Source organism: Ctenopharyngodon idella, chromosome 16 (assembly GCF_019924925.1).
Source record: "Ctenopharyngodon idella isolate HZGC_01 chromosome 16, HZGC01, whole genome shotgun sequence".
NCBI classification, from domain to species: Eukaryota; Metazoa; Chordata; class Actinopteri; order Cypriniformes; family Xenocyprididae; genus Ctenopharyngodon; species Ctenopharyngodon idella.
This window is the reverse complement of record NC_067235.1, coordinates 2,443,874-2,470,634: the sequence shown is the minus strand read 5'-3', so window position 1 is coordinate 2,470,634 and position 26,761 is coordinate 2,443,874.

The following is a 26,761-nucleotide window of genomic DNA, read 5'->3' as shown; positions in this document are numbered from 1 at the left end:
TAGAAATTACTGTCACATTGTTGCTCCCATAAATGAGGCATCAGCCACCAATTGTGCAAGTTTCCTCGGAAGTGACTATTTGGTAACACTTTACTCAACAATCCACTTTAGACATTCTACTAAACAAGGCTTGACATGAACTTTTTTTTTGCTCTCCAGCCACTGTTGGTTTTCCAAAGTTAGCCACTCAGCATTTTCTTTGGCCACAATTGTGACTGATACTATGGGGAAAAACTGCCATATAGATATTTTTAATATTATCTTATAATTTGGCAGCAGGTATATTAGGCTGCTGTCACTTTAAGACCTGACACATGGATCCATTATACTGTTACACATGTGTTTTCTTTCTCAACTGTTTACGTTCACTTAAAACATAACTGACTGTGTTTACGTGAATACTCACCAAGGCTGGCAACAAAAGATCTGTCACTACTTTCCTTACATTAAATTAAAATGGCAACTTGCATGGGAACATATAGACATAAATTGAAGGGGAAAAAATCTGTATATTATAGATGTTTCTATAGCTCAAAAATTGTTGATTACCCATGAAGCAAAATGGCAGCGTCCAGGTTGCTAACTTCAGGGCAGCATGCACCAGCCAAGCAACTACCATTGAGATGACTAGGAGTGCACAGAGATAGCCCTCTCCAGGTATATTAGACCTCCTTACCACGAACGATCAGGCTGCGGTTCAGTTCGGCACTGCAGAAATTACACACTGTGGCTTTGAATTTAGTTGGAAGAATGCCTCAGTCACAGCACCTCACACAAACACACACTGTCTTTGAGCTCAGATTGAGTGTGTAAACGGGCTCAGAATGGCTGAACCAGCTGAACCAGAGATACTCACTTCTATTGACGTTAGTCTCTGCAATAAGAAAGGAAATAAGAAAACAGGAATAAAACAAGAGAGGCTTTTTCTGCAAACGGGATGCGACAACACTAGCAACACAATTTTGACCTTGTTAATTATAGAGGGAGACAAAGGGGAAATGGAGGGTGGGTGTGTGTGTGTGTGTGTGTGTGTGTGTGCATGTGAGCGGTGGGGGTGCAGTGTGGGCTGGGTCAATGATGGCAGCATAATCAAGCCTGATTTTTGGCACTATGTTGCCCTGGCAACCAGACTCATTTGCAACTGTACCAATTGCAGTGCCTGTGTTAAAAGCCCTCTGTTTCATTTTCCCCCTTTTTACCCGTAATGAGAGAAAATGGTTCTGAGGTCAGTTAAACAATTATTGCTATTTATGAAGAGCTGTTTAAGTGATTTATTCCTTATTTTCCAGAACAACTAATGTGCTGTTGCTCTTGCTGCACAGATTTGAAGCAGAGACAGTGTTGTTTTTGAGACCACTCGGACATACCGTCACTAAGCAGGAAGCTCATGAGATTTAAAACAAGATGACTATCTTGTGGTCTTCATGTTGCTTTGGAAAATGTTTTTTTTTAAGGAGCAAACAGGAAACAGATGGCAACATTTGAATCACTATTTGCTGCCTTGTACTGAGTGCTTTCCTTTTTAGATGTCTTTTCTTATTGCTATTCACACAAACACACAGCACACAAACACAGGCTATTGTTGCCGTTCATTTTTAAGCACAGCTTATCAATGTGAGCAGCATTGCAATGAGGAGTAGCTAATGAAAAATCAATGCTCAATTTCAGGTTAGATTAATGAATCAGAATCTACATGGAGCATTCGCACCATTTTCTCTCAGACAGCCTCTCTAATACTTTAATTCTCACTAGTGGAAGAGTGCAGATCTGCAAATGGTGAATAACATAGTAATATATTGATTTATCAGGTTGAATGTAATAACTTTTCCTAATCTTTTGAGGTTAGATAAACAAATGTATTAAATGTGTTGGGATCTTAAAAGTGTATAAAATCATTTTTTCTACAGGACAGTGTTTTTGTTGACAGTGTTGGTTAGCAGTCACATTTATGTCATGCACTTCTTAATTTCAAAACTACTCTTAATAATTTTACATACAAAAACCCAAACATAAAAATTAAATCCTTAAATAACATGAATAGCATGATTTGTAAGAATTATTTTTTTTAAATAATTTTTATCATGTTTTATTATGTCAGTAAAGTAATACAAATGTGAATATGATTATATATATATATATATATATATATATATATATATATATATATAATTTATGAAGCAGTAGATGCACGCCTAATTCCAGAATCAAATTACTGAAGGTACTCTAGCAAGTGCAGCTCCACCATAGCAGTATACATTTAAGATTATTTACAAGTCATCACTTTTACCAATAATTGGAATAGAATTTCAAAAATATTTTGCTACGAATATTTTTCTGTTAATCTGTTAGTCTGCCTTCACATTGCTTTAATGCGTTACTATTTTAACATGCCATATTTCTGTCCCGTGCACTGTGAATCCAGCATTTATATGTAAACTTTGTGGAATGCAATTGGCCATCAGTCCTCTTAGCAGGATGAAAACAATAGTTTTATTCAATGGATTATATAGGCTGTAGCCTTGAAAGCGAGCCAAGACCGCTCCCTTTACAATCACTAAAATGCTGTTGCTTTGTCAGTTCATCAATGCACAATAAATCTCTTACTTACATTGTGTCAAAACATTGTTTGTTAATGAGAGGTTTCGCAAGCCTGCATAACTCAGCACTGAATAAAAACTCTGGCGCATTGAGCGATGAGTGGATTCTGACTAAATTAAACACCTCTGATTGGCCATTGCGTTCAAGAGATCAACAACTATGTCTGTGTTTAGCTACATTGCTCACCACTGCAAAACTTCATTGTAAATAGATACATTTGATGTTCTCCAGATCGCAAACACAAATATGCACTGGTGCGTTTGCCAAATCTGTTTCGGCAATATATTATTACAGTATCAACTGAGGGTGCTTTTGCTTGCGTTTGAGGGTGCTTAGTAGTACCGGGTCTGAGCAGAGGCCACCTCCATCCCGAGGCCAGAGCCCATCACCAGGTCCATCCCAGTCCACACCGTATGGGCACGCCTCTCTGAGCCAGCCGAGGAGCACTGGCTCATTAACTTCTCTACAGAGCCAAATCCCAGAGCCTAATCCTTGATCCCACCCATAAAAGCACTCCAACTAACCTGCTAGATGATCCTGTCAACTACCAAACCTGTTGTCTTTGTCCTCACTGCTGGCACTCACCTGCTCTGCTGGTGTCGCGCAGCTCCTCTAGTTCTCTGTCTGTGCCATTGGGTCTCCTCTCTACCAGCATGGCTCTGCGAGATAGATCCCCTGGCTTCACCTTGGACTTCCAGGCCCATGACCTCGGCCTGTCAGCCCGTCGGCTCCACCTTGGATCTGTGCTCCCTCAGCTCTGCTGTGGTCCAACATCACTCGGATTCCACCGGGCTCCCTCGTATCTCTCTGGCTCCACTTTGGTCTCTTGTCTTCCTGGTTCCGCAGCAGACTTCCAGACCTCTGGCTGCGCTTCAGCCCTCCACACCTTCGGCTCCACCTGGTTCCTCATTCACTTCAGCTCTGTCTTGATCCTCATTGCCACCGATGTCGCCCCGTCCCTTAAACCAGCGACATCACCTTGGATTTCCAAGCCTGCAATGTCTTCCCTGTTCGTCAGCCCTTTGATTGTGCCGGTGTCTCCATCTGGCCCATCTTCAATTTATACCACAAAGCAGTTTGGCAGTGTGTTCATGTTTTTACTCGCATCCGACCTAGATGGACTGAACAGAAGAAATGAACCAGAGAAGATTTCCACATCAAAAGGCGGTGAAGCCTCAGAGCCACACCCACATACTACATCATCACCACTGACCATTAATAGTTTGAAGTTGTTTACCAGCCGGAGTGAACTCTCGAAACAAACTCAAAAAGACCTTCATTGTTGCCAGATTCATTCAAAACAGCAAATAGGAACTATCCTGAGCTGTGACGTCAAAGGCATTTTCTAAAACTGTTAAGTAGACGATGTAAACATCGTCTCCATACAATTCTGTGTACCATTTACTGGAAATTCAAAAACATCTTATGCCAGTATGCTTGATTGCCCATAAATGTGTTGTCTGTACGACAACAGATGGAACTTGAGTTGGATTGGAAGTCAATGTTTTGAAAAATATGCATTGGTGTTTTCAAAATGTTCTTAAAGGGTTAGTTCACCCCCCCAGAAAAACTTGTGTTCATCTTCGGAACACAAATGAAGATATGTTTTAATTAAATCTGAGAGTTGTGTTCCTCCATTGAAATGAAAGATCATTAACCCAAAACTTTGATTTTTTTTTTTTTTTTAAAGGCGACCTATTATGCCCCTTTTTACAAGATGTAAAATAAATCTCTGATGTCCCCAGAGTGTGTATGTGAAGTTTTAGCTCAAAATTATTTGAGATTATTTATTTTTTTTTATTACAGATTATTTTTTATAACGTGTGGTAAAATTGCCACTTTTGGGGGTAAACAAAAATGCGCCGTTTTTGTGTGTGTCCCTTTAAATGCAACTGAGCTGCTGTTCCCGGCCCCCTTTCAAGAAGAAGGCGGAGCCTCAAGAGCTCATGCTCTGGCATACTAGCAACAAGAAAACAGGACAATCTCACACACTGAAAATGTCAGAAAATGTTAGTAGAGGTATTCAGCCTTATTTGTTTCAGAATCAGCCTTTGTGAAAATCAATTGTTGAAAAGACCCTTGTTTGTGAAGCAGTCTGGCACAAAATGATTGGCGCAAACGTATAAGACTTTACTGTTTTTCTTCGGGACATTTCCTTCGAAAATGAAATGTAACAATTTCCTCAGTGACTTAGATGGTGGGAGTCTATGGAGACTCTTATGTTCATTGGTACATAATGCTTCTTTGGGGCAGACATTGTACAACTCCAGCTACAGAGAGGATACAAAAATGGCGGACTTCGTGCTTCTCACTCAGGGCTGTGTCTATGCTAATAGGGCAGTTTGTCACTGGTTGTGGGCAGGGCTTCTACCTACGATGACATCATCATAGGGGGGAATCTGAATTAGCTCATTTGAATGGGGGGGTCATGAGTGAGTGGATTTTTACTATTAAAACAAATATATTTGTAAGATGAACAGATTTAATGTAGGCTTTTATTCACATTTAAACATTGATCAACACACATAGTTAGAGAAAGCACAACAAATATGGTAAACAGAAAATCAAATGTGCTTGCTTGACATGCTATAACTAATAAGATTTGTTCTCTCATGTCCCACGAGCACATTCAAGCTTTCGCATGAACCATTGAGGATTGTTCTTGAGTGTCAAGCAAATACGGTTGAGAGCAGGTACATTTTTGGATGGTCTGCCCATTTAAGAGAAAAAAAGTTAATCTTTTAATCATATGGTGATGTGACTTAATATGTAGACGTAAATAAGGGGGGAAAAATAACCTTTTCAGCAAAGGAACTTCCACATCATACCTGACGCACAGAGAAAATGGCAGCATTGAAATCCTATACTCCGGAGAACGGGTGGAAACTCGAGATTAGCCACAGCCGCATGGATTCTTCATCTTATCTGAAGCCAGCAATGGGTCTGTGAGATTGAATAGTCTGGAGGTTTTTGAGAGCAATAGTTCAGCCATTGGTGAGCTCTTAAAAGTAATTTGACAATGTACTACTCTTTTACAGTTCATAAGCGTAGCCTTGGTAACACTATTGCATCCTCTACCGAAGTAAACAAATTTAGGCTTAAAATGTTTTTATCAATGCAACCGTCCTTCAACAAAACATTTCCTGACATAGTTCTTACTAAATAAATGTATTATTTCCAGAGTCCATCTTTTCAATAACCCATGGCATTTTATCATTGAATTATCTAAAGATTGCGTGTTTTGAATGGAGCTCTTATTTTAAGCTCAACACATTTTGCTAATTTGCAAGTGGCATTCAGAGGAAGCAATACAATTATGTGGTCTTATACATTTCCATCTTTAATGGATGCAAAATAAACTTCTTTCTGTGGTAACAACCTCATAAGGAGTTGAAACACAGAAACACCTGGAATGACTTGCTCTCCACATCAGATGCAAAGTTCAATTTGCAGTCTTATTTCCCTACTTTATGCACTCACTGGCATGTGGTCATTAAAGGTAAGGCTGAGTGGGTGGCACTATTTATGTGCCAGGTCAATACATCGGCAGGGAAGTGATAAGATGAAGGCCCTTGACGCAAGGCTAGCGGTAAATTGCCAGTGGTTAGGAGTTACCAGAGCACACTGAATTTGGACACTTCTATAGCCACAGTGGTTAAAGCAATAGTTCAACCAAAATGACAGTTCTGTCATTATTTACTCCTCGTCATACAAACCCATATTCAGTTATTTTTCCTGTAGAAAACAAAAGGTGAATTTTTTTTTAAAAAAATCTTCATGCATCTGTTTTACATACAACAAAAGTTCAGTCACGACAATTCTTGTGGTGAATTATTTAGCATTTATTGGCATGGGGCATGGAATGTACATATGCTTGATTTTGGCAGATGAGATCTTGTACGCTGCTGCTGCTGAGCAAATGCAAGAATTTGTTCAGCTTAGTTAAAATAACATACATTAAGGACATGCTGCTGCAAGAATAAGAGCCATCGCAGTAATTCTCTACAGGTGGCGCTAAGGAGGAGGAGTGGTAACTAGAAGTTTTCATAATTGCGCAGCAGGGCAATTGCAAGCTAGGGTACAAAATATATGGTTTTGTGGATTAGGAAGAACGTCTTTTTGGCTAATGCACAATGTCTGGTGTTAGCAGAACCAATCAGTGCTCTGTTAAATACTGTATTTCACAGGGACCAAACCTCAAAAGCCATAATCAAAGTAGGCCATACAACTTTTGGTGGTCATCATTTTCCATACATTTTTTTTTCATTGTTCTCAATTGAATATCAATGTTGAATGAGAAGAAAAAGACACGTGTGTATTTATTATTAGTATTTATTATAGATAATGCTGAGTGTATATATATATATATATATACACACACACATATATACACAGTGTTCCAAATTATTATGCAAGTGACATATCAGTGGGATTTCAGTACAATAAACATTCAGATTTTAGTTTTTTTCAAAGAAAGTGTTTGTTTGTTTTATTTCTGCATATCTTTTTAGATAACTGGTATAAATTTCAGACAGGTTTGTTAAACAGTTTGCAGGTCTACTTAGGTAAATGGAAACCCTACTTAAAGAGGTTGTTCCACATTATTAAGCAAGTCACAGTTCTCATGCAATATGGGGAGGAAGAAAGATCTTTCTGCAGATAAAAAGCATGAAATGGTGCAATGTCTTGCAAAAGGCATGAAATCAACTAATACTTTGTGAAAACTGAATGGAGATTATTGAACTATCGTAAGATTTTTGAGTAATTTACAGTCAATAGAACTCGTCAGATAAAGGCTTATTAAGGAAATGTTCTGTCAAAAAATGAATTGTATTAAAAAGACAGCTATAAAAAAAATTGAGTAGCAATCAGGTACTTGAAGCCACTGGTGTCTCTGGAGTCTCTAGATCCTCTCCATGCAGGCTGGCAGTTGTGCATAAAGTTACATTTCAGCCCCTAAACAAAGCTCACAAAGAGAAACATTTACAGTGGGTTTAGAAATACATGGAGACTCATTTTTAAATGGGTTTAAACCATTTCATGCTTTTCATCTTCAGAAAGATCTTTCTTCCTGCCCATATTGCATGAGAACTGTGACTTGCTTAATAATGTGGAACAAGATCTTTAAGTAGGGTTTCCATTTAGACCTGGCAAACTACTTAAAAAAACCTGTCTGAGATTTATGCCAGTTATTTAAAAAAGATATGAGAAATAAAACAAACAAACACTTTCTTTGAAAAACTTAAATCTGAAAGTTTATTGTACTGAAATCCAACTGATACGTCACTTGCATAATAATTTGGAACACAGTATATATTGAAAGTCATCATTTTTAACATAATGGCCTGAACGGCAAAATATCAGATTGTATTTATTTATTATTTATTAACAATTACAGAGCTTTAAAAAAATCTTATAAAAGCTTTTAATTTAAGTGAACTTAAAACAATATTCACATAAACCTATTATAATAAATGTCACATTTAGCTGTGCCGTTGATATAGTGTGTTTGGTGATGTTTCTGTCTCTGTCAATACTCTATCAGCTCTGTTTGAATGAGAGCTGTCGGCTCATTTTTTACCCACTTGAAAGTTTATTTTGCGCATGTGTTTTCATGAAAAATAAGTAATAAAATTACTAGTTAAAAGATTTGGTAACAATATTTTTATGTGAGGATCGATCCTCTCGATACAATGTTGGTATCCCATTTGCAAGTATTCAAACTTAGTCCTGCACTTACACCTGTCCTAATCATATGTGGACCATCCTTGGACCACACACACACACACACACACACACACACACACACACACACACACACACACACACACACACACACACACACACACACACACACACACACACAGAGGATTGTGGTGCTTATCTAAATGTAATACAGTCAGTCACACTTAATATTCAACAATATTATTGACTTGACTGCACAGACACTATCGGATGAGAACTAAGCTTTCTAAGTTTTCTACAGAGCTGCTTTATAGCTAAATTGAACTCATTTCATAATACACAGTTATTGAACTGAACTGAACATGGCTGGAGACATACGTGTCCTGGGAGAGCAAATTTTTAATTGTAAATGTTATAGATCACAGAATGGAAAAACTATGAAGTGTACGTGAAGGAAAGGAAATTGAACTTTTCTGTCACAGAACCAGCAAATCAGATAAGTAACATGTGCATAATTGAGTTTCACTGTGTATGCATAATTCATCTTGCAGTTAGATTTTTATTTTGTTCTTTCTTGTACTTCTTTTTTTTCCCCCACATTGGCTTTGCTGCACATTAAAAAAAAAGAAAGAAAGAAAAGAGAATCATTGTAGATTCAGATATGTTTGAAAGTCATTTATGTCTTAGCATGCAGTCCATAACTGCATCTCAACAGAGAAGAATATTATGTTCTGGTTTGAAGGACCCCAGAGGTGTGTAGTGTGCAGATTTCAGAGGAAGAGCACTTATCCTCGCTCTTCAAGAGCCATTACAATAATTCTCATAATCTAAGTTAATACCGATCAATTAATTCATCTTTAGAATCAAACAGCATTTGATAAATTGTTACATCTGCTGCTCTTTTCACAGTAACAACCTGTATTAAAATATAGTCTATATGACCCCTAAAGTGCATGTTTGAGCTATCTTAACTGAAAGCAACTTAAAATATGTCAGGACCATTGTTTTGACTCAAGATGCACACTAGTAATATTTTTTTCTAGGGCATGTTTATAAAAGCTATACTTAAATGTCCTAATTGAACTAAGGCCTAATCCTGCCTAAACCCTGTCTGTGAAACCGGTGTCGTGCTGAATTTTGACCCCCTGCCAGATTATATATAAATTTTAATTTTAAAAAAGCCAATATGTATTGGTACACTATTATTACAAAGAGCTACGCAGTGTATGTTCTTGCTAAATTGCTCCCAAACATAAGATTGTTGCCTATCATAATAGTAGAATAAGTACCTCTTAGTTATAAAACACATCCAGTATAAAATTTTTTTTAAAAAAAGTTAATTTTCTTGGTTGTTAGCCCTTTGTTCCCAAACTTTGCATACTGATCCCTTATAAGTACTTTATAATTACTGAAAGGTAGGCTGTAAATTTGTTTTACTTACGCAGTACTTTGCAGGCTGTAATCTAAAGCGTTACCCAAGAACTTCTTTACGTTCTTATTTCTTCACATTCTCTTATTGGCCTTGGTATTTAACATAGTCATAATAGCAAATTGTAAATTGACACTCAACATTATAAACCTAACATCCGTGTCTTTGACATTGAACAATATGTGCATAGCTACATGTGTTTATAAAATGCAGTCATGGCTTGCTGGTTTGCATGAAGAAAAACAATTGCGTCATTGTAGTTAATGATACACTTGAGTACTTGGATTCCAACAGCGCCAACTAGTGGTTAAAGTAGTAGACTACCCGACTAGTCTATGCAAGCCCTATGATGTGGTGGACATTGTGCTTTTTAACTGCTTGTATAGAAGGGTCAGCACTGGTCTCATAACCAGCCTAAACCCCCTACTATCAAATCTGATTTACTGCAGGGAAATATTTTTGCCCCCTGAATCAGGTTTTAGTTCAGAGGAGCAGACCACATGTTGTGAAATGAAGCAGGCAGCTAAACTAAACAGGTTGTCATTTGCCCTTGTGGCGATCCTATTGATTTACTGCTTCTCGCTGATGGTTTCCTAGAGGGTGCGGGGACAACAAACCCTGAAAAATGTTCAAATGCAACAAAATGTTCATGAGTCTTCCTCCCATGAGGCCGCCAGCCTAAAGCTCATTCGGTAATTCAAGACGTGAGAGGTAAAACCAGATAACCTGTCCACAATTTGGACGTAATGCTTTTTAATGATCAATATTACAGGCATTTTTACATAGTCTCTGACAAGTTACAAACTGCGTGTCACTGGCTTAAATGAGTTTGCAACCTTTCCATCCATGAGCACACTGTAGCTACTGTAGAAAGCACTGCAGAAAGGTTGTAACCTAGTTGTATAGGTTAACAAGTTGGACACTGATTCTGCCATTCTGCAGTTACCCATTTATTTCAGACTGCAAGTGCATTGAACAGCAGTGCCGTTCAAGTTTAATTATGTCTGTTATGTAGTAACCAGTAGTGAATGTGTGGATAATTGCTGTGGCTCAGTGGTTGCATTTCAGAGAATATATTCAAGAGGTTCTTCTGGAAAGCTCTTGGCTTTTCCTAATCTGAACTTCACAGGAAAAAAGTTTCAGAACTTGGGGCAGCATTATTAGGGTCATTATCTTTAAGGTTACAATTGATTTGATTCGATTCAAAAGTTTCAAATGAATTAAAAAGCTTTTCAAAAAATTCAGAATAATTCACCTTGAATCAATATGAAGTTGTATTAGATTCAAATATTATGTATTTAATTTTTTTTTTTTTTTTTTTTAAAGGGGACCTATTATGCCCTTTTTTAAAGTCTTGATTTTGCTTTCATGCTTGAATGTTCAAAAACACTTTTTTTTTTTTTCCCATATATTTGTTATTGTTGCAGCTCCTCTCTTCCCAGTTTGTCAGTAACGCTCTGGGGTGTTTCTCAAAAGCATCGTTAGCCAACTAACATCGCAAGTTCTGTCGTTACTAACATAGTTCATTGATTTAGTGTTTTTCCTGAAACCATCATTTAAACGAACATTTGCAAACTGCATCGCAAACTGGTTAGAAGCATAGTTTCTTGTTTTTATGACATGTGGACTTAAATCGTTATCTTGAGCAAAATAAGCAAGCTGACATTAAGTACAATGTATATCTTTTATTTTGAATATATACAAATGTCATTTACATATTCTAGTTTGTCAAGAGATTTAAAGCACCGTTTTTGAAGAGTGCACATGTACATACATGCTCTAGTATGTAAGAATGAGCCTATGATTGAATCTGGAAATAAAGCCAAATAACTGGGAAAAAATATAATTATTCCTCAGATTCCATGTCCGTAATTTATAAGCAAAAAAAAAACTAGCATTAATTCGATCTCAAGCGGATTCATTTAAAGAAGTTATTACTCCACCACCTGCGTGACATCATTCACCAACATGGCTGAACGACTGGTTTGCGACAATACAGTTTCAGAAAACAGTCATGACTAGCTAGTTGATTTGTTCAACAATGCATCGTACCATGGTAGTGAAGCAGCGAGTTACGTCGTTGTACAGGAAACGCACCCCTGTTTAGTTCCTGTCTCTATGAAGCCCCTCCTTCTGAAAAGCACAGTGTGCTCTGATTGGTCAGCTGGACCAGTGTGTTGTGATTGGTCAAGCGCTTTTGAGGATATTTGGGGAAATATCCCGCCTCTTGCTTGCTTCAAACAGCAATATTACACACTAAAAAAAGCTGAACATGTAAAAAAAAAAAAAAAAAAAAAAACCTAGGATCCCTTTAATACTTTACTTACAGGCTACTTGGAATACAGCAAGGAGTGCCGATATAATATTTTTTTTAGAACTGACCATAATTAAGCGTAATATAACTGAGCATTTCCATATGAAACGGTATTGTTGGGATCACTTTCAGAATGATTTTTTTCCAGCTGTTGAACGATAAAACACTGACATCCAATCAGGATCTGTTTTAATTTAAGGGCTCGCACATTTAAAATGGCAGACGACATTGCGGAGAAGTTAATCGCCGAGGTCCAGAAAAAGCCACCACTATTTTCAAACATACTTTAAAGAAAATGGATACATGGAAAACAATCGGTCATACCCTCAGAATAAATGGTGAGAAGTATTAACGATATATGCCAGACTAGCAAACAGCGTAACATAAAATGACCTCAGGTATCCAGCGCTAGTTTCGACAACATTGTCTTGCTTTGAAGTTGCAGTGAAAAAGACTAGGTGTTGTTTTTATTCCACTATATTGACTTCGTCAGCTAAATTCACTGTTAGATTAGATCGATTACACTAGCTATTCACTCCAAACACAGCATGCTGAGGACATCTGCTGGTTAAAGCCTGTAAATGCAACAAGAACAGCAAAAACGTGTTGTACGCACTTTGAAACCGCAGCGCGTGAGTTTAGAATAAACAGATGGTTATCATTTGTTGGTATGGACGCAAATATAGTTATTGTTCTTGGTGTGAACGGGCCTTTATGCTTAATTTGTAAATATTATAAATAAATTAATTAGGCTGTCACCAAAAGCTTCTATTTCATAATTTTGATGACTTTAGTAACATTGCAAAATATGTATAATAAATAATCATAAAGAATATAATAATAAAGTCTACCAGTACTAAATGAAGTTGCTACAAAGATAGTAGCTACATTGATTTGCTACCCCTTAATTAGTTGTTAACCAATATAATTATCGGTTCCCTTTGTTGAAAGATAAGACGCATCTGTGCAGTTCCACTTTGCTCTTTAGCTTTTAATGTGCTTGTTTGATAAGTTTGGTTCACCAATGCAAAAGTAAAATGCTATAATCTAATGCAGTTACAATAGCTTCTACAGTTAATTTTAATGACTGCATCCATCCAGAGTGATGCTTTACATTGGATTCATTCTTTTTAAAATTTAATTTAAGTTTGTCTTGAATCAAGATTTTTCATAGATTGCAGTTTGATTTTATTCGGCCTGTTTTCAAGAGCAACTTTATGGGAAACTCTGACCTTGAAGATGTGCATTACTTGTGCATTCAAAGATGTCGACAATGTCGGAAGGACAATATTCTCTTAAACAGGACACTGCAGTGAGAATCATGCTCGCTTTATGAGCTTTCTGTCTGTTTAGAATGAGACGCTGATTTTACTGCCGTTTGGCTGAAGCTGTTAGCCTTTATGGTTTCCCTTGATCGTTTTTTAACAGTCTCTCTTAAGCTATTACTTTTAAATACAAGCTTCATTATATATTATTATGTTTATAACAAAAAGAGATAAATCAACATGATTGTGTGCAAATGTTTGCTTGACTATTAGACAGAACTGAACAGAAGTAACAGTATAAGAAATATAAGACTACAGTACAGTAGTAACTAATGTGATAATATGAGTGTTACTTAAAAAAATCTCAGAGAATTAAATGATGAAAAAATAAGACAAAGGTGAAATTGTTAACAATAGACCAAGGCAGCAGCCAGAGAAGAAGTTAAATCATGAATGAAGAGAGGATGGAGGGTGCCTAAAAAAAAAAAAAAAAATCTTCCACGGTTGTAAGTTTTACTGAACGCTCTCTTGTCCATGTTACTCAGCAAATGCATGATGCAATCAAGTGAACTGAGTGGTTTCAATGAAAATAGTGTTGTGTCAGCTTCACTTGGCAAATGTTTGTTCAGTCAATGGTGAGTGAAATGCACAAATTGAAAAATGCAATGCAGGGTGTCCCTTTGTGCACAACATAGCTGAGATGAGGAACTGAAGGGCAAGCAATACACTGACTTTAGAAACACTGAGCATTATGTGCAACTATCAGTCTGTAGCTCTTAACTGGTTAACCGATGAATCTAGGCAGGGTTGAGCTGGGTCGTACCTGGATGAGAGGCGTCCTGGGTCAGGATGCTAAGGTTGCCGCTTGACCAGCAGGTGGTGTTTATAAATGTGGTTGCCAGAAAATCACTAAAATACCACAAGGAGATGACGAATGGTTTTAGTTTTTGGTGCCAAATGGCCTACTTGAGTAAACCATGTTAAGTGAATCATCTTGCATCAGCTAGATGAGTATATTGTTTTCTTTTTCATTTGAAAGTGGGATGGTTTTATGAATTCAGTGGATTAGTTGCTATAGTAGATGAACATGCAGACCATAAACTGTGCACAGCGTGAATAAACAATGTCCTCCAATCAAAAGTTTGGACACATAATGTATTTCTAAAAATACAGCAGAACATGTCAGCTGATTATTAGTGCTACTGTACAGAATAGTTTTAACCATCAGTGTCGCAGTACAGGGACACTTGGCATATATTATTATTATTATTATTATTAAATAAGGATTTTGGACTGTAAAAAATTATCTACAGTGAGCTCTGTTCACTTGTATTAGATGTAGAACAATCCTGGGATGTAATTTCTCTTCGGCTGAAGAAAGAAAGTCCCATCTCGGATGGCCTTGGGGTAAGTAAATAATCGGGAAATTTTCATTTTTTGGGTAAACTATTACTTTAAGAAGCCTGAAGAGGTAAACAGCACACCAACATCCAAAACACAACATATGCTGGTCTTTTCAGCAGGGTAAATTTGCTATTGGGTAGAACACATTTAATTTGAACCATTTGTATAATAAAATGGTCGGGCCTGCAGGGGATGCCTGTAGAAGTACTGCAATATCTCAAAGGGAGTTCTTCATAGAAAAGAGGGGAATTAGTGTTATAAATGCTTATTGGAATAAATTTATTTATTTTTATTTTTTTCAGCAATAAAGAAAAATGCCCATTCAAGGACCATTAGTATGATTAAAAGGGCCATCACATTTCTGTAAATCCATGAAATGAGAATTATATAGGCTATACTGTGGGGGGACACTGTTTCTGGCAGCATCAGAGTAACATTTTCCCAAAAGCTGGATCCATTTATATTTCTCTATTAGCTCATTCATGGGCTTACACTATTATATTTCAGTAGTAAAAAATGTTATAAGTAAAGTAATGCATAGTTTATATTATTTGTAAACATTAAGTCTCTCTTTTGTAAGGCTGGAAAGCTTATGCTGCTATTTTGAACCAACAATCGGATTCAGAAAAAGATACAGTTAAAGGATGATGTGCATAATTCAATTATTTATTTGACACGCATCGCAGAGCTGGACCAAGGGGAACATTTGTAGTTATATATATATATATATATATATATATATATATATATTTTTTTTTTTTTTTTTTTCCATTCCCAGAAAATGTTTCGCTAGATGTTTCGATCGTTTCGCTAGATAAGACCCTGATTTGTCAGTTGGGGTCATGTAGGTGAACTATTCCTTTAAGCAATTGTTCCTAGATTGTACATGTCATGGTGTGTGGATGTAGTAAGTGCACAATGCTGGGGATTCAGATAAATAAACAGTCTTTAATCATAAATCCAAAGAGAAACTAGGAGAACACAACCATGCTAAAACATAGACAAGACTGAACAAAGAACTGAGAGGAACTAAGGGCTTAAGTGCACAGAGTGAGGTAATTAAGTGGAACAGAAACAGGTGCACGTTTAATCAGAAACCATGGAAACTAAACAGACTTAAACTTAACTCTGACATACTGTACATTAGGATACTTTAATATGTCTATTAATTTCACCACAATTCTATTCAGTTTATAAGCTGGCAGACAAGACCAAACATGACACGGTTACATGTTAGAACACGCAAGCTGATAAATAGTATGTAGTGGGAAGCACACGTGTCCTGTGAAGCACATGGTACAGATGTGGATTAAAGGTGCAAGTGACTCTGGCTGTTTCTCAATATGCGTTCTTAAGCGATCTTGCGTCCTTGTGTTCTTGCTCTACGTCATCATCAACCGTCGAAGTTCAATTCCAATACTCAAGAACGCAAGAACAGAGGACGCATGAAAGTACCCGGATGTGTTCTTGATAATCGAACCGTTAAAAATCCCAGAAGACGCTGTGGGCGGTCGACGTACGGAAGCCTGCAAGCTTTAAAGTTCTCATTCTCACTTATGACATTCCCTCTACAAGCTTCCAAATACGTGACGGCTCAAGAAAGTAAACATTTGTTTTGTTTAATTTTAACAAAGTGAAAACCTGAAGAAAGCCTGCAGTATTTTTATAAAATATAAAATTATATGAAAACAATGTCTATAATATTATGATAGAAGTCTTTTAATAGGTTATTACATTTGTTTGTGAGGTTATATTGCATTTATTGTGCATTAGCCACTACTTATAATATGCTGGGACGATCAGTTGAGCAAGAAGATCGCAGCACATCTCAATTCTCAAATGATACGTTCTGTGTCCTTGCGTCCTTCCGAGTTCATTCTTTCAAGGTCGCCTGGCAAGACCGGACTCCACGAGAACGCAAGTCCATTCTCTGCTTTCTTGGAATTGAGAAACAGCCTCTGTCTCCCCAGACGGAACCATCCTGTGTCCCAAAGTCATCAATTAGCATATTGATGAGCTAGCATAGCACTGTCCCACATTTAACTCACATGTATACCTTTAAATAGATTACTGATATACTAGGACGGCTGTTCGCTTAGCCCTACACTATTGCCATTCATTGCCAAATCTAAAAAAAAAAAAAAAAAAAAAAAAAAACCTTGAGAACAAAATTCATTCAGTGGACCCATTGTCATGTTCACAGTCATCATCACAATTGCAGTGGAGGACTTAATAACAGTAATTAGTTTATCCTGACAAGTTTAGGATGGGGACACAAGCCAAACATGTTTCTCTCTCCCTCTCTCTCTCTCTAGTGATGTTCACTGCAAGCTGCAAAACCCCTTCTTATAATCAAGGGTTGTACTAACATTTTTAAGTGCTCACACATAAAAGATTATGGGGCAAATTCACTAAACAGTTGTGGTATTGTAGTGTGTGGTATTTCAAAAAAATCCTTGCAATCCAGTTTACTAAATGCATTAGAAAAGCACTGTGCATAAATCACTGTCATCCTTTTTGACTGAAATATACCTCCTTTCGATGTAATTTAGGAATATAATAGAGTGTGCCTTATTCACAAAAGTCAGAGTTATAGGCTTTATGCCGAATGTCACATGTTAACAAACAGGAAAACGGGACTTATTGCATCCACTTGTTGGGAGGTGGGGGGGTTCTCTGTGTTCAGGCCAATTACCGAGCTCGGAGCCCTCTCCCCGGACAGCACGCCAAATACGTTTACCAATTAATTTATCTGACTTATTTGTAAGTGTGAACTCGTGAAATGAATTTAGATATAGTGGATGTGCTACTTTTGATCACTTTTCCTGTGACACGCTATTTTAATGACAGCGAGGAGTGACAGGCACACAGTAATTCCTCTTTGCAGATCTCGTTATTATGACAATAGTTTTAGCGAGATCAGGGATGCAAATTACTTCGACAGACACTGCTGGATTCAGTGGTCGAACGGTTAATTGTCCAGTTTGAATAAGTCAAATTATAATTATGTGTAATAATTAAATGTAAAAAAGGAATTTAAAAATAAAGTAAACTAAATAACAATAAACAAATCCAATTAGCATTACAGAGTACAACAACAGTTCTATGGTAGTTAGGTGTATACCTGGTTACACAAGAGAAAATGAGTGTGAAGATCTTAGAGCATGCGAAGGGGTATAAATGTGAAGAAGATCAGTAAGGTACGGAGGAGCGAGTGTCTTGAATGTGAGAAGCAGAATTTTAAAATCGTTGCGATACTTCACTGGAAGCCAGTGTAGTCGCTGGAGAATTGGTGAAATGTGCTCAGCAGAAAGAGTTCTAGAAAGAACACGAGCTGCAGAGTTCTGAATCAACCAAAGTTTATAGAGAAGTTGGGAAGGAGGACCAGTAAGAAGAGCATTGCAATAATCGATATGTGAAGTAACCAGTGCATGAACAAGGATTGCAGTGTTGTTCATTGTGAGGGAAAGATGCAGACGATTAATATTATGGAGGTGAAAGTATGCTGTACGCGTAATTATATTAACATGAGCTTCAAAAGGAAAGTGTGCTAGCCAAGATGACACCCAGACTCTAAACCAGCTTGGAAAGACAAATTGCATTATGATTGATATTCACAGAAAAACAATCAGATTTAGTTAGAGTAGATCTTGTGCCTACAAGTAGGGCCTAAGTTTTATCACTATTGAGTGTTAAAAAGTTAGCTGAAAGCCAAACTTTAATTTCAGCTAAACAGCTGCACAAATAAGGTGGAGGAAAGGAGCCAGAGGGTGTGGAAGACAGGTAGAGCTAAGTGTCATCAGCGTAGCAGTGAAAATGGATACCATATTTCCTGGAAATGTGGCCAAGAAGGGAGTACGTAGAAAATGCATAGAAGTCGGCCCAAAACAGAACCCTGAGGAGCATCAGTAGTAACTGTAGATGGTCTTGATTGGACATTTTTAAGTTGGACGAACTGAGTGCGACCAGAGAGATATGATATAAACCAGAACAAGGAAGGTAAACAAATAAACAGGAAACAGGCGTAACACTATTCAGGGACTATGACAACAAATGAAAGAACCCAGGCAATGACAATGAAAGCTATGACAGGAACTGAACAAGACAGAGAATTAAACATGGCGGTGACATTACTGAGGAGCAGGCAGAAGAAGACACCAAAGAAATGATAACCAGAGATGAAGGTTGGAGGAACCAGGGCAGTGACATAAGGAGCAGAAGGATAACGCAGAGCCATGACAGGTTGAAAGTCCACAGAGAAGACGATGGTGGGAGGAGCCATGGTGGCAGGGCCAGGTAGAACTATGGAGATGACTGACTAAGGTGGAGATGGTGGAGGTGGAGACAGAGGGGAAGCCGAAGAGCCAGGGTGACGCAGAAGGCCTCGAGGGCTACAGTGGAGCTGCAAGTGGGCATGACCGAGGGGAAGACGTGGACTTGGCAGACTGGGGCGAAGAAGGTGGGAGTGAGGACCATGGCAGAACCAGAGGGAAGGAGAAGCCTGGCAAAGTCAGAGGGCTGGAAGGTCAAGGCGAAGCTGCTGACTCGGAAGTCAGAGTAATGATAGACCAAGATGGAGCCAGAGGGACGAGGGAGCCCAGTGGAGCCTTAGGGATGGCAGTCCATGGTGGAGCCGAGGGGGCATTGAGCCAAGGTGGAGCCAATGGGTCTGGAATGGAGCTGGCGGTGTCCTTATCCACGTGGCAGACAGTGAACGGCAAGTTATTCTGCACTAGCACTCACTCCACATATTTGGCGAAGCTCCCTCGAGGACCATGTGATAGGAAACACAAAGCGACCGGTCAGGGTAGTGGATGAGGCATGCCAGGTCGAGAAGTCCCTCATCTGATTCTCAAGAGAGCGATCCCCCTGCTCCAGCAGGAGGAGGCTAAATGCAGGAATGTCCATAGTTAATGTTCGCTGATGAAATAATCCAATCTTTTGGTCTCTTGTTCTGTCACAGGTTGGCTGTAGCTTAAATCCCAAAGATGATGTGTGAAGGAATAATTATCGACTTTAACACAAAGAATGATAAGATTACATACAAACCATAAACTTTAACGAGAGACAATAAAATAACTCAGGCAATGACAAAAACAATGAAAACTATAACAGGAACTAAACAAGACAGAGAATTAAACATGACTGTGACAGTCTGTAGTTTTATCTGCCTGTCATATCCTGTGTTTTATATAATATAATATACAAATGGTTAGGTTTAGGGGTAGTGGTTTGATTTGGTTTTGTGCCCAAAAATGTCTAAATAGTGTGAAGTAAATAAATGTATTTTGGCTGTTTAAAGGGGGGGTATCACACACAGTTTCTGCCAATCTCATGTTAATCTTGAGTACATATAGAGTAACAATGCATCCTTCATATCTCCGAAAAGTCTTTAGTTTTATCATATTTATAAAAGATAGATACGCTAAACCAAGTTTTTCCGAAAAAAGCCGAGCTCCTGGAGACGTGTCTGCCGTCAGTGCCGTGGACGGAGCTAAAGAGTCACGAGCGCTCGCAGCTTCGGTGTAGAGATCGTCTGCTAGCTGCGACATCATTATAAATAAAAAGGGAGCAAAAACGTTTGTGTTGTTCACATTATATGCACTTGAGCGCTGATTGCCAACAAAACACAGACATCTGATGCAGCTTTACTCACCATCCGCGATCTGCAAATTCAGTGCCGAACTGGGACTTGTTTACAAAGTATTCATCACCGAATTCCCGGGAACAAACAAGCATACGTGCACAACTCCGTTGCTGCCCCAGAAAAACAAACTTCATCCACTGTTCCCTTGACGCTGGGTTCTTTGGGAAACTGAAAAAGGTAATCTTTCCCTCACAACCAAAAACACACTCCTATAAAATTGACTGAAATTCATTGTGAGGTGTAAAATACTGTAATTTCTTTCTTACGTTGCAATCTAACAGTCTGCAATCTAAAATCTTATTTTTCTTAAATGAGACTGCCTCGATGATGTATGGAGCCTTCAAAGGGTGCAGCCCCTGAATTGGGACACAGCCATTGTTGAAAAATCTCTCGGCTTCCGTATCCCGAACGAAATGCGTTGATGGGCCTGCTCTTGCTCTGGGTGATGTGTGTGCGCACGCTTATCAGAGAGAAGTGCCTATACAAGGAATTCCGTACTCTTTTGATGTCATACAGGCCATACTCAAAAAAAAAAAAAAAAAAAAATCTCTCAGAAACTAGAAGTAGTGTATTTGGCACAGAAATACTCTGTCATATGTCCAACTCGTGTTTTGAAACTTTGGCCATGTTTAGCATGAGAATGCAACTCTTTAACGGTGTAAATAAGTCAGAATGCATGAAAAAGCATTACACCTAGAACTGCACGATAATGGTTAAACTGATAATCACGATTATTTTGCTCAAAATAATAATCACGATTATATATCACGATTATTCTATCAAAAAGGGTAATGTAGTTATGGCCATTTTGCACGTTCTTTACCAACCTACACTTCACCCAAAAGGCCTGTAGGTGACACACCGACTTCATTTAACCAACTATGATAACTTTGTTAGATGGTAAATCAATACAAAACATATGGTTTTGGTGAGCGCTATGTAATCTGTATTCACATTAGATTTTTAAAGCAACACAATTCGTTTGCAAATGAGACAAACCACAGATCCAGATTGCCCTGCAAATTCGTAAAGCAAAGAACGATGCTTTTTGATATAGCTTATATATATATATATAAAAAATGTCCCTGGCTAGGGACATTCTAAAATGCTTAACGTGAAAAACGCTTAACGTGGCTTAATGTACTGAGTATTTACTTAAGTATTTTTCTGTATAGTATGCTTTATTAGTATAGTGTTTACTAAGTTTGGTCTTTTAATGTCACTGTCTTAGTACATTAAGCCGTGTTAAGCATTTTCTTTATGGGAGGAAAATGCTTCATTAAACATGTTGCTCATCTGCTTTAAGCCACGTTAAGCTTTTTCATGTTAAGCATTTTAGAACGTCCCAGTGGCGATATATGATCAACTGATTAACATTATGAAAACTGGTAAAACCTTTAGGAACTTCAAAAGATAAAATGGCGAAACTCCTAATATTACTTACAATAATTACAAACTGTTCATTTTCCCGACTGAATTTGCAAAAGTGTATTCTGCAAACAGTAAAGTGGAGATCAGTGTTGCATTTGTTGAAATTCATCGCTGAAGGTTTGATCATGGCAGATTTAGTCACACAAATAGTACAAGTGGCTTGTGAAGAAACAAAAACTGCCTGTATGACACTTTCATTGAAGCAGAATTTCTCTGTGGAGATTGCTAAACTCCAGTGCACATGTTTGTTTTCAGATCAGCAGCGCTTCTTCCGCATTTAGAGGGAGCGCGTGTTGCCAGATTACTCAGATTAAGTAAAACACTGGCAAGAAAGTATATCCTTTAAAAGGGAAAAGCTCTATTTGGGGGATTTAAGCTTTTTGCATCTGGCAACCACAAGCATATCCCAAAGAAAAAAAAAAAAAACACGTTTTCAGGATAAATAACGAGCGGGCCAATAACGTGACGATTATATGTAATCAATCGAGAGAAGCAGATATCGTTATCGCGATTAAAATACGATTAATCGTGCAGCCCTAATTACATCCCCCCCTTTAAATTGAAAATCCTACCCAACATATGTCTTAATTTCAAAATGATACTCCAATATATCATTTCACCATGACAATAAAATTCCCCATTGTGTCTTGACGCCAAAGGTTTCTCATTAAAAGCATTAAATGACGCTAAAGGGGTACCCTGTTGCATTAAAAAATGATGCCAAGCCTCCATATGTGACAAGATGGGAGTGACAATATGGGAGTGACCATGTGTTGATTAATTCAATGCGTTATTTGCGAAATTTAAGTAAATCATACATTTTTTTTTTTTTTTTGTGTAATTTATCAAATGAAGCATTATAACCAGCCATGTATACAGACACAGTGTGTAGATGAGTGCACTTTCAGAAGCTAATACTGGAGTCTGGATCTCAGTGCTTCAGTGATGCTGTAAAGTATGCCAAATTGCCGTAGTCTGCTGAAACCTTTACAACCTAGCACTCAGAACAAGCCTGCAGACAAATCATTGTGTTTGCATTAACTGCACTCACAAATATGTGGAAATAAACCATCACTAATATGAAAAGCAATGAAAGTGTACTGAGAATGGCTATTGATGGCATGATTTCTTGTGGCAGTATTGAAGCTAATTCTTGACTATTTTGAAGAAGAAGAAAAAAAAAAAAGTGGCCATTCTGGTTCCAAGTAACCAGACTGTCAAGACAGAATATTAATAATTCAGATATGATCACACCATCAGCAACAGATCGTTATTAGTCATAGAGGTATTTCGGGAAGCACAGATTTGTGTGTGTTGGGGACATAAACACACCTCCATGGCTCAGTGAGGGAGTGAAGATCTCTCCCACATATGTGCTGGAAGGATCAGGTGAGGATTAGAGTGCGGATTGACAAAACTGAGAACTTTCCACATTCCCCATTCCATTTGAAAAGGATTAATAGCACAAAGAAAGATTATTGGTGACTGGATAACATGTTAAAACTTTAGAGATACAAATCACTTTGTACAGTTGAATATCAATGCTAAATCTAAATTACTTTGGGGAGTTTGAGTTAGGTGAGTATGTGCTCTGTTTCACAAAAGAATGTGATAGCTTTGTAGAGGTTTTTTTTTTTTTTTTTTTTTATGTGCTATAGCACCAGTTCACTAAAACACAGTAAGCTTGAGCATGAAAGGTTTCGTTGATTCAATATATTCAAACTTTAAACTTCCCTTTAATTTCCTAACTCAAGGTTTAGCTTGCACCTCTATTAAAATGTGTTAAAAAGTGTTCTCAATGCTCAGATGAGATATTTAAACAGTTCAAAACCTAAAAGTTGCAGAGCTTTATACACAAACACACACACACACATAGTTCATGAAACTCTTCCAAGCAGCTGAATTGTTCTTTTAAAGCCAACAGCTTTGGCCTATTGATTTGTTTGTTCTACGTAATATATTTATTTCCAGTCTGAACCTGGTCAACTCAGAGCAGCGTCCCATGGGAATTAGCCCTCCACCATCCCAAGCACCACTTGCCTAGATCTGCTAGGGGGTTCTCCCTATATTATAGTTTTACGAGTCATATATATATATATATATATATATTAGTCCTGCAAGGTTACATATAGAAAACTGTTTCCAAATGTGATTTGAGACTAATTAATCAATTAAAGGTCCAGTTTCACAGACAAGGCTTAGCCTAAGCCAGAATTAGGCTTTAGTTTATTAGGATTTAAGTAGCTTTTATAAACGTACACTAGAAGAAAACATTACTGGTGTGCATCTTGAGACAAAACAATGGCAGTGACATATTTTAAGATCTGTCAAGTTACTTTCAGTTAAAACAGCTCAAACATGCATTTTAGTCGAGGACTAGATTAAGCCTTGTCTGTGAAACCAGGGGTAAGAGTTTTAACTTAGTCTTAGACTAAAGAATTGATTTAGACTTTTGTAAATGACACAAAATTTTGCAATTATATTTTAAACCTGTAAAGGCTGAAATAATATGGATACTTGGGGAGGGGGGGGGGGGGGGGGGGGGGGGGGATTTATTCAGAGGCCCAAACTGAGCATAGATACGCAAGGTGGTGTAGTTGCTTATATTTAAAAATAATAATAATAAGATTAAATTCTTATAGTGTATAATGCAAATCAATGAGATCTTTTTTTACAGTATAGCAGATCTTAGTCTTAGTGAGATAATATTTAAATGCTTAGTTTTATGATATAAGCTCTGCAGTTTTTCAGCAAGGTTTTTTCATTTTTATCATTTAGAGGCCTTAGAGGCCTTATGTGCATATCAAATATGATGCAGTAGGCTTTACAGGGTTAACATAAGGCTTTGTTCATTTTGAAAAATAGTGAGTGGAAATACTGCCCACAAGTGTTCAGTGGCTTATATGATGTTGTGGGAGTATGAAACATGACGATGCACAAGAAGGATAACCCCTTAATACACAAACTAATACTTGATGTATCTGTTCCTATTTATAGCACTACAATTAAAATGCCTAAAGTTATATCATTACTGTGACAAATGTAATCCCCTCCTTAAACTTGCAGAGTAAAACTGTGTCCCAAAACATCAGCAAAATGAAAGTGTGTGTAAATGTGTCCTGTGGCTCTACAGTGTCAAGAGTCTATAGAACCCCCGAGCAGAACATATAAGCTGAGAATGAATGTAGTTTTACTTTCAGATGAGTCAGCAGTTGCTAAAGAACATCTTTTGAAGACAGGCGAGCCATTCACTCTTTATCTAATGGCCCAAAACCCTCATAACTGGTGTGTCAACATCAAATGGTGCAGATAAATGAAATTGGTTATTCAGAGCTGTGATAGTTTTGACACTGTGATGGGGAGGGAGTTAGATGCAGAAACGCTAAAGGTATAGAAACTTGTATGCTGATAACAGCGCAGAAGATTTAGTCTGCTAAAACTTCTCAAGTATGTAAGTGCAATAATGTTAATAATGTGTGGGGGTCAAACCTTTCCTGGAACCTTCCCAGCACTGCACATTTGGGATATTTTCCTTATTAGACACATTTAAATAAGGGACACATGTTGGCTATTGCATGGATCGCGGAACGTACCGAAAGAAGGGGGGCGGGGGGTTGATAGAGGGGCGTGTTTTAAATAAGAAAAAAACTTTTCATAATCCTCCATTATAATAATAGTTTTGAAAGTTTAATAAAAAAAAAAAAAAAAAAAAAAAAGTTTTGGAGGAATTCCAGTGAGGAAAATAAAGTCATGCAGTTCCATAGCTTATTTAGAGGTCTATGTTTGGATGAATATTTTGGTAGCTGCCCATAGACGAGCCATGGCTGTTAGTTTCAAAGGTAATTTACTCATTGAGAATTCATTCCCATAACAAATTTGCTCCCTTGTTTTAGCTAAATCGTTGTTTGCGTGAATGGATTGAAATTGGATCCCATTTACATTTAGTGCAAATAGTGGCAGATACTATTTGCAGTGTATTGTAGTACATTATAATTAATTTCTACTTTTATGAAATATTCTTCTTTAAAAAAAAAAATAAAAAAAAAACTCCTGATGACATGAAAAGGGAGAAGAATGGGGGATAAAAAAGCGGACCGGAACTTCGGTTAAATTCATCGTCCTTGCCCTCTACACAATGGTACCATCCTTCGGATGAGACGTTAAACCGAGGTCCTGACTCTCTGTGGTCATTAAAAAAATCCCATGGCACTTCTCATAAATGAGAAAGGGTGAAACCCTGGTGTCCTGGCCAAATTTCCTCCACTGGCCTTTATCAATTATGGCCTCCTAATAATTCCCATCCTTTGAACTGGCTCTATCACTCTCTCTCTTCTCCACCTATAGCATGGTGAGCGCACTGTTGTTATGCAACCGTTATGTGGCTGCCGTCACATCATCCAAGTGGATGGTGCACACTAGTGGTGGTTGAGGGTCCTTTAAAGGAGCTATATAAATAAAACGCATTATTATTATTATTATTATTATCATTATTGAGGAGCCGCTCCCCTGATATGATTATAAAGCTCTTTGGGTTTACAGTAGTACATAGTAAAGCCCTATATAAATGCCTCATACATTTATTCGTTCATTTAATTAGTGGGCAGAGTTAGACTAAATAGCTTTTGCCAAAAAGTCTGATTGTACTTGGTGTAAATAGAAACTGAACAATAGGTTGCAATATCAATGTTTCATAACCAAGTGATCTGCCTAACTGGACGGTATAATGCATTGTGAAAATGTTAGTGAATGTTAGTGAAGAGGCAGTGTCTATTTACTCTAAGGCTCTTGTTGGCAAAGGCTATTTTCATTAACTCCATCCACTGTCCCTCAGACAAATTTCTAAAACTTCTATTTACACTTTGTATGAATAGATTTGATCACTATTTGCACTTAAAATTAAATTTAAATTAATGATGTCCAATTCATGAACGAATTGTTCTTTTGAGCCGGTTTTCAGGAAGTAACCAGTCGAGTCGGTTCACAAAATC